The sequence below is a fragment of the Triticum aestivum genome, chromosome 6B, assembly GCF_018294505.1.
Source record: "Triticum aestivum cultivar Chinese Spring chromosome 6B, IWGSC CS RefSeq v2.1, whole genome shotgun sequence".
Taxonomy (NCBI): domain Eukaryota; kingdom Viridiplantae; phylum Streptophyta; class Magnoliopsida; order Poales; family Poaceae; genus Triticum; species Triticum aestivum.
The window spans coordinates 101118185-101130257 of record NC_057810.1 but is presented as its reverse complement, the minus strand read 5'-3'; the positions used below and the strand labels follow the sequence as shown (position 1 = coordinate 101130257).

Sequence of the window (12073 nt, the reverse complement as noted above, 5' to 3'; positions counted from 1 at the left end):
GGGTATTTTCAACGCTGACCCTTAAATCGACACATGTATCCATCCGCGGAGTGATGGAGACTACACTAATAGAAAACGGGGCTTTCGTCCAAACTTAATATACACATTAATCCCGGTTGCATCACGAACCGGGACTAATGTGAGCATTAGTCCTGGTTCAAGCGGCTAAGGCGTCGGGAAGGCATTAGTCCCGGTTTAAATGAGACCTTTAGTCCCGGTTTGAGACACGAACTGAGAGTAAAGGGTGTGATGCCCTTTAGTCCCGGTTCGTGTCTCAAACCGGGACTAAAGGTTCAAACTCCCCCCTGTGTATCGCCTTTTCAGTTTTGTAAAAAACAAAAGAAAATGATAAAATCTTCAAAAATTAAAATCCTTCGAGATGTAGTTATGCTACTACATCTACTAGTTAGGAAAATTAAAAAACATAAATTTGGACATGTTTTGCAAAAAAGTGTTATGAAAAAGTAAAACGGTCATATCTTTTGCATACGATGTTGAAAAAACACATAATATATCAAAAAAATCAGCACGAAATTCTGCATCCGATTTTGACCGCCGTAGGCCTGTTTGCAAATTTTTAGAATCCTCAAATTTTGAAAGGAAAAAAAGATATGCTCAAATTTCAAATTTCAGTTTTTTTTTGAATTTTTGTTAAATCTGGTCAAACTACTTATTCAAGAAATATTAGTGTTAATAAATAATTATTTTAGTTTTTTGAATTTTGGTTAAACTATGGTCAAATCTAGTCAAACTTTGGTCAAACTACTTATTCAACAAATATTAGTGTTACTAAATAATTATTGTTTTTTAGAATAATAGTTTCAAACTCAAACGGTGCTTAATGCTCAAGTTCAACTTCTAAGAGTTAATAGGATTGAAAGCTTAGTATTGTCAGGAAAACAACAAATGCAGAATTGAGCAGTGAGCAGAGATTAAATTGTCAAATAATTTAGATATTTGAAAAACAAAATAAGGAAAAAATCGAAAAAAATCATTAGAGATTAAATTGTCAAATAATTTAGATATTTGAAAAACAAAATAAGGAAAAAATTCAAAAAAATATCAAATTTCTTTTTAAAAAAAACAAAAATTCAAAAAAAATCCTTTAGTCCCGGTTGGTGCCGAGATTAAAGGTGGAGCTCCAGACAGCGGCAACGTGGAGCTCCTTTAGTCCCGGTTCGTAAGCAAACCGGGACTAAAGGTTTGGGCTTTAGTCCAGAACCGGGACTAAAGGCCCTCTGGAATCGGGACTAATGGCCCGTTTGCTACTAGTGCTAGTCCGTAGATAGTGATGCGGGAGCCAACCATCCAACATTGTGCGTGCTAATTTCAAAACAAAGTTGAACAAACATGATGGATTTCCGCACTCATTTCAAAACAAAGTTGAACAAGCATGATGGATTTCATCAAACACAACGAAATTCATCCAAGTTCAAACATAATTTACATAAAAATGGACAATATTTCCTTCGTTTAACTAAACCATGCCCGCCACACTCAAATAAATTATAGAAAATAGCACAATTTATTCATCAATGGCATGCAAATATCTCTAGTACAACAATAGTTCAAATTCAACGAGATAACCAAATGTCCAACAAGTTTTTTGAATTCACTGATTCCAAATTCTACGATACTAGAATCAGAGCCGGCACATGTCGCAGCGCAACCCCTATGTATGTGCGTGAATGGTCTACCCTCGGTCCTATAGTACATCATGATAGAGCGTGTGTGCTATAGAACATGTAGAGCAACACTTAATGAATGAATGAATTAACCAGCATGTAGAGCAACAAGAAGCAAAACTTACGATCTCCATGGTTGACGTGCCCAATGACCACATTGTCTCCACTCGTTCAACCGTAAAACTTCATGACGGAGTTGCAGATGGTGTACCATCGAAGCGATATCGACATCATGTTACGTTCATGGACGATGTGCATGTCATAGGGCGCGAAGTGCTTTCGCACATGAAATGAACCATGCACACATCGCTAAAAGATCGAGCCACTTGATTTCATGGAGTAAATAGCATAAAACTACTACTTTACAGGCTAAGGTTCCAAAAAACTACCGAATATCTTTTTTTCGCTGATAACTACCAACTCAGGGGTCGGTTGTTTCAAAAACCCAGATTCGACGTTGCTAACATTTTAAACCGGTTTATGACAGGTCGGACCCGCTCCTAAACAATCCGTTTGTTGACCGTTTTGTTTGACCGTTAGCTTACTGTGGGACCCATATGTAAGATGTTTCTTCTTCCTCCTACCTTTTCTTCTCTCCTCCTGTCTTTTTCTTCTCTCCTCCTTCCCGAGCTGCAGCTCCTCCAGGTCCTCCACCACTCATCGACGACCACCTCCACCACTCATCGACGGCCACCTCCACCACTCACCGACGGCCGCGCCCAGGAGAAAGGGCCGCCGCGAGCCGTGCCGCGAGCAGGGGCCGCCGCAAGACGCGTCCAGGAGCACGGGCTACCGCGCCCAGGAGCGCCGGGAGCTGCGCCTAGGAGCAAGGAGCAACGGCCGCGCGCGCCATGGCCAGGGTTCAGGCCGACGCGCCCAGAGCACGTGCTGCCGCGAGCCGAGCGCCATGGCCAGGGGCTCGGGCTCGGGCCGCCGCGCCCAGGAAGAGGGAGGAGAGAGAGAGAGGGCGCGTGGCTGGGACTTCACGGCGGGTCGAGGTGCAGCTTGCCGGCAGGAGGAGGCAGCGACCGAAGGAGCTCAGCGGCGGCCCTTGCTACACGCCGACGAGCGCATGAGGGAAGTCTGCGGTGGCGTAGCTCCTCTCGAGCTTGAGCATGGGAGGGCCCCGATTGCTTTTTCTTTAACTCTGCAGGGACCCGATTGCTTTTTTCAAATTTTACAAGGACCCGCTTACTTTATTGATATTTTTATTAAATTATGATAAAGAGACACCGACATATGGGCCCCACATGTCAGCTAACGGTCAAACAAACGGTTAGACAATCCGTTGTCTTACATGTGGGGCCTAGCTGTCATAATCATGATCAACGGTAAAGCACTCGACGATTAGAGTTTTTTGAAACAGCCAACCTCTGACTTGGTAGTTATCAGAGAAAAAAAATTGGTAGTTTTTTGGAACCTTAGCCTGTAAAGTAGTAGTTTATGCTATTTATTCGATTTCATGACTACAAAGTCCACATATACGACAAATCCACTCATTGTACAACAACTCATGCTCCTTTCACTGAGTATCCCACCACCATGGTACACCATGTTGGGCGTGGTGTCCACCATGGACGTCGTCAGCAAGGGGCGAAGGGTATTTGATTATGGAGGGGTCCTGGGTGGATGGCGGCATAGTCCAAGGAGGGCAGGCGCGTTGGTGAGGGCTGCAGACATCCTACGATACCTGGGCGACGACCTGAGAGGTACAACGACGGCAACGGGCGAGGAGGGTGTGGATGCAAAGCAAATGGAAAACAGAGATGGGGTGAAAGAAAGGTGGACCGGGAGGGCAGTTGAGTGGGTTGAAGATGTCGGAAACCTACGTGACGGCAGTCAAAGACTCCTCTAGTTTGCTTGGAGGGCTGCTAATTCGCGCGTGCGCGTTGAAGCGTGTAGTTTCTGACAAGGCACTTAGGCCAGACTAGGCAATGCAGTTGTGTGCTTCCTTTTCTATTACTTTTTTCTTTGCATGCAACAGAAAGCACATGCCACCTGCCCACCCACCATTGAAAATCAGGGGTCCAAGAGATTAGAGAGAGGATTTTACATGGGTTCGGCTCAACTGCAAGGCTCCTTGCAGGAAATATTGTGCAGGGCCAATAAGAGACCGCCACTTGTCCATGTGGGCCAACTCCTCCGATTAAGGTAGATTTAATTTGATACGAGAAGAGGGTGGGGATGGTGCGGCGAGCATGGAGGAGTCCGACGCCGTGCGGCGTTCTAGGACGCATACAATGGTGTTTCCTTCTCATGGCCGAGCAGGGCGCCAGGCCCCAGCGCAGTCCAGGCGGTGCTCCTCCTCCATGGCTTCCCAGAGCTTTGGCTATACTCGTGCCACCAGATGGCCGCGCTCGCCGCGCCCTCGTCCCCGACCTCCGTGGCTTCGGCGACTCCAGCGTCCCAGCCCATCCCGACGCCTACGTTGTCATGCTCCTCGACCACCTCCGCTTCCCCTCTACTGGTGTGTGTCTGCATCAAGCGATACCAGGGGTGGCATACCATCGCATGTGTCTTCTGATTTAATTTTAGCATACCTTCTTATTTTTGGCACGAGCATACGTCCTTGTTTTATAGTTAAAGTGAACTGAGTTTTGTGACGAGAGTTCAAACAATAAATCGGATCGAACGTTCCAAGCAAGGAGTTTCGATGGTTATTCGAGAGGGTCAGTTAGTTGAATGAGCCTTTCAACCTCGACGACATGAAGAATGATGTACCACTGCAGCAAGCCAACATGGTCCTCACGTCAATGCGGGAGATGACACCAACCGATGCACGCTAGGATGTTGATAGTGGCTGCATCAAACTCGGCATGAATGGCGGCAAACTGCACCACCACATCCCACATATCACCATCGCTCGACAAACATCCTCTGTGAAGGAGAGACCTGTGTGGACCTTCATCCCGGCTAGGACGTCTTACGCAACCACAGCGTGCAGCCGTGCACAGCTAGCGGCACCGGCGCTACTTGTGTTGCTACTACAGGTAGCTCTGACTGCCGCAAGCACAATGGCTGCACTTGACTTGTCATGGGTGGCCGCACCTGCACCACCACATATCATGCGTCACCACCTCTCTACATCGTCCAAAGCAGGCGCCTAGTCGAAGGAGGGACCGGCGCCGAAGCTACGGAGGTTGAAGACGAGGGCGCGGGGAGTGCGGCCATCTCGTGGCGCCAAAGCTCCGGGAAGCCGTGGAGGACGAGCACCGCCCGAACGGCGGCGGGGCCCTGCTCGGCCACGGGGAGGGACATGATGTTCACGTCGGTGTTCCAGCGGGCCGCACGTCGCCGGGCTCCTCTATGCTCGCAGCACCACCCCATGCTCTTCTCTCGTATCAAACTAAATCTATCTTAATCGGAGTAGTTGGCCCACATGGACAAGCTAGTGGCGGTCTTTTATTGGCCCTATACAATATTTCCTGCAGGGAGCCCTGTAGCTGAGCCGAACCCATTTGCTCGACATTATGACGCAACGAGCGTTCAATAGGGATTTCTGCTGTGCTGATTTTCCGTTTTTTTCTCTTTCAAGGTTTGATTCTATTCCGGTATTTCATGGTGGGCTTCCTGTTGGGGTTTTTTCCTTGAGGTTTTTATTTTCGATTTCTTTTTTTTATGTACTAGCACATATGCCCGTATGTTGCAATGGGGGAGAAACATTAGTCTTTATCATCAAAATTCGTTGCAAGAAATAAAAAAAAAACCCTAGCGAGACATGTATCTCTCTGGCGGCACGGGCATTGGCGAACACTTAAGCGTGTCGTCACCCATGATTTCATGTTTGGTGAGTGTGGCGACGAGCTGGTCATATGTTTCTGAGTGTGGAAATTGCGAGTTCCTCCTCGTCCTTGAATGCCTCCTTGGTCTGCCCCACCCATCTGCCTCTCGCTTTTGGTGTAAATTATAATGGTTTAGCCGACGAGTCATTTAATTATGCACCATGCATATCAACATGAGCTTGCAGGTTTAATCGGGTCTTTATTTCTTCCATTGGCCCATAATAATCTTGAATCTTTAATCGGGCCTTCATTTCTTTCATTGGCCTATAATCTCAGATATTTAGTTGGGTCTTCACTGGTTTCATTGGCCCATAATCAGAGATCTTTAATCATGTCTTTATTGCTTGCATTGGCCCATAATCTCATATATCGGATCGGAGATCACCCTTGTAATATGCGCCCTCATTGCATACCTCACTCTCTGAGTTTTTTTTAATGTTTTTTAGGCTGCTTGTTGATTTCCATGGCAACTTGCTAGCGTATATAAACTTGTAGAATTCAAAGTAAGAAAACTATGTGGCACTATTTAATCAATGAACCAAAAAAAAGACTATTATAGGCTGCTATGCTGCCCTGCCTGGGACTTGGGCCGGAAGAAACAACTCCAACGGAGTTGCCCAACGTATATGGCCGGCCCACTTTCATCCTTCGTTGGTGATAAAAAGAGCATCATCTTGTATACATTTTCATCTCTATTTGTCCAAAATCAATAGTAGATGGGTGGTTGTTTGGCTAGTAGGTCACTGTTCCAATGCTTTGGACAAGCCTAGGACGATCCAGCGACGCATGAAAGAAACCGGCTCGCTCGTACGTGAAACGGACAAAACCAAAATAGCTAGCATACGTGAAAATGAATCAAAGTGGAACGAAACAAAGCGGGACGAAAATAAGAATATCGCCTTCCTTTATTAGTAAGTATAGATTCACCAAGAAAATAGCATACTCGCCTTATTGGTGATTCATAGCTCGTTATTTGCTCAACGGTGCATGAGAGGGTAGAGGTGCGCTGCAAGACGTGGCTCAACATGTAGCACTAGCGGTTTCTCTATGAAGAGGTCGTTCTTGGACTCGTGGAGATTGATGGCCGACACCCCAGCCGGTTTGGTCCAGGTGAAGCCATGCAGGAGCCTGCCGAAGAGCATGACACTCATAGTTGTTCCTAGTGATGCCGCGATGCATCCCCGCCGTCCAGTGCTAAAGGAGATGAACCGCAATTCGCTCTTAGTAAGCACCACATTAATGTTGTCTCCCATATGGCGCTCTGGCTTGAAGTGGAGTGGCTCATCCCAGACGGTGGGGTTCTGGCCCAGGGCCAGCCGGCTGAGGATGACGTGGCTACCCTTGGGCACGCGGTAGCCCGCAACAATGGTGTCGGCAATTGCGACGTGCGGCACGTTGAAGGGAGCAACTGGGTGGAGGCGAAATGCCTCACGTATGCACGCCTTGAGATAGTTGAGCTGCATGATGTCCGACTCTTGCACCAGTCGCTCGCGACCGACCACCTGCTCCATCTCCTCCACCGCTTTGGCCAGCAATTCTGGGTTGTTCACCATATCCGCCAACGCCCACTCCACTGCGTTTGACGGGTTATCTATGGCCACTAATATTATGTCCTACATGCATTCCATGGAGATAAATGTAAGTTAATACAATTTATATATTTGCATAAAGATATATTACATTGAATAATTGGAATTTTAAATACAGTTTAAGTTGAAATCACATCAAAATGGTAGAAAAATGCAATAATGATATGTTTAAACTATCAGTTCATAATTTCTTATTCTATTGTTTTCCTTTTCTAACACCTGCGAAATACAGTATAAGATCTATTTAAGAGTGTTCTCATGGATGACGTATTACCTTGTAGGACTATGAGGTAATTGGTCACTAAATTCTATCTAGGCCCTTGAACCATCTTAAAATTTCTCATTAATTAATAGTATTTTTTCTTACCTTGCACTGTGCTTTGACCTCATCGATGATGAGCAACGGCTTGTCGTCACCATCGGCGAGCGTGATGAGAACGTCAAGGAAGTCCTGGACCCCATCCTGCCTCTCGCCGCTCTTCCACTGCCTCCAACGCTCTTCAATGACCATGTTGTGCAGTCTGTCCACTTTTGTGTTGGCCTCCTTAATAATTTTCTCGTGGCCGTCGAGGTCTAGGCCAAGTAGACACGGGAGGTAGTCGCTGATGCAGAAGGAGAAGAGGAGCCCTAGGAGGGTGAAGGAAGCGTCCATGTGCTCCACCTCCATCGGCCCCAGCCCGCCGTCCGGCTAAGGCTCCCCGAAGTACCGTTGGCCGAAGACAAGTCGGCGGATGACATTGCCGCAGTAATGCCGCGTGACGTGCCTGACATCGACGTTGGCGCCTAGTCCCAACGTTGAAGATGACCCCCCGGCGGTGAGGTTGTAGATGTAGCGCGTCAAGTTGTCAGCTTCGTCGGCGCGCTTGTCATGGAGCCACTTGTGGCGGGAGGGGCAGATGATCTCAAAGGTGAGCACCTTGCGCATCTTCATCCACTGCTCGCCGAACGGCGTGAGCACGACGTCCTTGTACCCACAGCTGATGGCGTCGGAGGCCAAGGTGAGTGGGCGGGACAAGAAGTTCTTGTCTTTCTTCTTGAGCACCTCCCTTGCGATCTTGGGACATGTGATCGGGACGACGTGGACGCCACCGAGGCGGAAGCAAGCGATGTCGGTGCCCATATCCTTCATCACGTGATGGATCCAATGGAACACCGGCTTATTGAGCACCATCTCGGGCAGGCTACCCACCAGTGGCCACGGTCATGGTCCCGGTGGAAGCGGAAGCGGGACCATCCCCGATGAGCACGTGCCACTGCGGACCTTGCTCTTGGTCATGGCAAGGTGTATGAGCGTTATTACAATGAGCAGCTGGAACACAAAGCAGCAGCAAGCCAGCATTGTGGAGAGTGGAGACTGCTGCTTGCTAAATGCACACAGGCTTGTGAGGTAGCTTGCCTTGTTATCGTTGTGTAGGGAAGCCCACTTTGTTTTACGTGCTGCCCATGAGTGCATGCGAGACCCCTCTTTATATGTTACCTCCGTCCTAAAAAAATGGCTATCTAGATACGAAGGTATCTACGTATCTAACACTAAAACATGTCTAGATATATTCCACATGTATCACATGGTATTTCAAATGTATTTATCCTGATACTACTAATAATAATTGTCTACAGAATGAAAAATCTTCTATTTGTAGATTGTCTTAGATTTATTTAGATACGAAGGTTAATACTAATAATAATAATTGTCTATCCAAACGTATTCAAAACTGAATAAAAAGCTTCTATTTATAGATTGCCTTATATTTATCTATATAAGAAGGCTGATACTAATAATAATAATAATTGTCTATCCAAACGTAATCAAAACAGAATAAGAAATCTTCTATTTATAGATTGTCTTAGTTTATCTATATACGAAGGCTGATATTAACAGTAATAATTGTCTATCCAAATGTAATCAAAATAGAATAAAACATCTCCTATTTGTAGATTTTCGAGCGTACTTATCCGAAAACTAACCATAATTGTCTTTCCAAAAGTATTTCAGAGTTCAGACGCCAGGATGATAGACCATATGGGCAGCTTTCGATTTGAAGAGATGGTCGGGCCATGCATCCGGGATTCAATGACCTGCTACATTGAGACCTCCTATTTAGCGTTGTACGCGCCAGTGAACGACGGAGCGCGTACCCCTCGCTCACCCGCGCTGCCTCATGGGCTGGCCCATGTGTGAGGAGGGAAAGCGGAAGCATCTTTTCTTTTTTCTATTTTTAAAATTGTTTTCCATTGTAATATTAATTTGTGATTTCAATAAAGTTACAACTTATGAAATGTTTGTGAATTCGAAAATTGTTCATGATTTGAAAAAAATGTTTGCAAAATGATAAATGCTGACGGAGTTAAAAAATGTTCACCAAATTCCAACACATTTCTTGAATTCAAAAAATGTTCGTGATTTCAAAGGAATGAACATCTTTTTGAATTTGATGAACATATTTTGAACATCTATAAACAAATTTGGCATTTGATGAACATTTTTTAATTTGATGAACAAAATTTGTATTCAAGAACATTTTGTGAAAAAATCTTGAACAAAAATTGAATTTGATGAACATTTTTTTGAACAAATAATGAACAGATTTGTAATTCAGTGAACATTTTTTGAAAACAATGAACAAAAGAAAAGAATCCGATGAACATTTTTTTAGGTCGATGAACAAATTTTGAATTTTTATGAACATTTTTTTAATCTGATGAACAAAAAATTGAATTCGATGAACACTTTCTGGATTGTTGAACATTTTTTTACATGGTTGAACATTTTTAGAATTCGATGAAAAAAGGGTGTTGACGAATTTGAAAATAAAAATGCCAAAAATAGTCAAAAATGAAGAGGAAGAATATAGAAAATAAAAAGGGAAAGGAATAAAGAAAGAAAAAGAAAAGAAAACTTGAAAAGAAAATAAAAATGAAAAACCAGTATATAAAACATAAAAACACAAAAAATGTTCTGGGAAGGTTCTAGAACCTTTCCAAAACCGGTGGCAAAATAAACCTGGCTGTCCGATACGCTAAACGGGGAGCTGGGGGGCGCTATGTTGCTAGCGGGCGACCTACGCGCTGTATAGGATCCCACTGCTACATCATGCATGGGACATGCATGCACGACGCAGGAAATAGTGGGCTCACGGGCCTCCTTGTAGCAGGTTAAAAGGTGTGTCCAAGCACATGCAGAACTGGGCACAAAGGAAAAACCTATGTCTGTATCCCCTCCTCTTAGGGTTCCTGTTTCCTCTCGGCGACTCCTCGAGCCGCCGTTGAGTCCAACTCATCCCCTCGCCCGTCTCTCTCTGATCCCCGGCCAGGCTAGGATCGATCAAAGGGCGATCTTGTATCGCCCACGGTCTTAACCTCGGCAGGGTTTTTGCTGTCAAGAAGGTTGTTAGGGTTTCATCAAAACCTGGTGATCCGTTATTGTCGTCAGGTTAGGGTTTGGAGATATGGCAAGCCACGCGTCGGGTTCTGATGCGGAGGCTAAGGATGTTGAGGAGATGATGAAGAATCTGAGCATCACTGAGGATGACTTGGATGATGTGGTTTTTGAAGAGCAAGATGTTCCAGCGGACGCGGTTGCGCGGTGGATGGCAGTCGCAAGAGTTCACACACTAAAGAGCTATAGCCAGTACTGGTTCTTTCGCAATATGAGGGTTTCCTGGGATCTGGCGCAGGAGGTGAAGATCCGTCCGCTCGAAGAAAATCTCTACATAATGCAGTTCTCTTGCCTGGGTGATTGGGAATGTGTCATGGTGGAGGGGCCTTGGACCTTCAAAGGGAACGCTGTGGTGCTTACAGAGTATGATGGTTTTACTAAGCCATCAGAGGTAAACCTGGACATGTTGGATATATGGGCTCAAATTCACGACTTCCCTGATGGTTATTTCCCGATGATCAAAGCTCTAGCAGGGAAGATTGGGCAGTATATATACGTTGAACTGAAGTCACAAGATTTTGAAGGTAATTTTGTCAGGGTAAGGGTCAAGATCAACGTCCACCGCCCACTAAAAAATGCAGTCTCGATGGTGAAAGAAGGTAAAAGTAAAAAATTTCTGGTGAAATACGAGCGCTTACCTGACTGGTGCGCCGTATGCGGCCACCTTGGCCACCAATTTAAAGAGCATGGTGACGGTGTTCACCCCCCTGAAGCTTTGGTCTACAAGAATCTTCGGGCTTCGTGGTTTAGAGGACCTGGATGGGGACCGGGAGAAAGAAGAGGACGCGGCAGATCAGGACAAGGTCGCGGCCGAGGCTGTGCACCATCCCAGAGGAGCCAGGAGATGTGGAATGAGCAGGATGATCCAGAAAGTATGAAGGGGGATGTTGCTATGGATGATGCTGACAACAACAGGAAGAGGGGCTCTCTTGTGGTTTTGGACCCGAAGGGCTCTGCCAGTTCCACGCCTTCTGTCCAGCCAAGCAACGCTCTCCTCTTGCAGCAAAACCAAGATGCACCTGCGAGTTCTCCTTCAAAGCAGGAGCCAAAGAGGAATAAACTGTCACTACCTGCCCCAAATAATGCAATGGTTAAGAACCCAGTCCTGACTATAAACAATGATGCGTGTTTGGCGGGCTCCCATGGGGAGTCGCGCCATGCGCAATGAGTCTACTATGTTGGAACTGTCGTGGGGCTGGCAAACCCGCGACAGTTCGAGAGCTTCATGATCTAACGAGGCAACTTGCCCCTCTATATCATGCATTGTTGAAACTCAGATAGATGGCTCTCAAGTAGAGAATTTAGCAGGCTCATTAGGTTTTACCAATAGTTTTGCAGTTAGTAGTTCTGGCAGAAGTGGTGGACTTGGTATCTTTTGGAATGATGAAATAAAGCTTGTGGTTGATGGCTACTCTAAGTATCATATTAATGTTGTGATTGATGATTTGGCTAACATAAAATCAAGGGTCACTTTTGTCTACGGGGAAGCCCAAGTTTCGGAAAGATACAAAACGTGGGACATGTTGCGTAGCATTGTTGGAGCCAACGATTTGCCATGGCTGGTTATGGGTGATTTCAACG

The 12073-nt window shown here is 45.8% G+C and overlaps 1 pseudogene; it reads right to left on the bottom strand.

The window, feature by feature from the left end:
- Positions 1-6444: 6444 nt before the first annotated feature.
- Positions 6445-8395, bottom strand: LOC123133664 (tyrosine N-monooxygenase-like; annotated as a pseudogene).
- Between the last annotated feature and the right edge of the window lie 3678 nt (positions 8396-12073).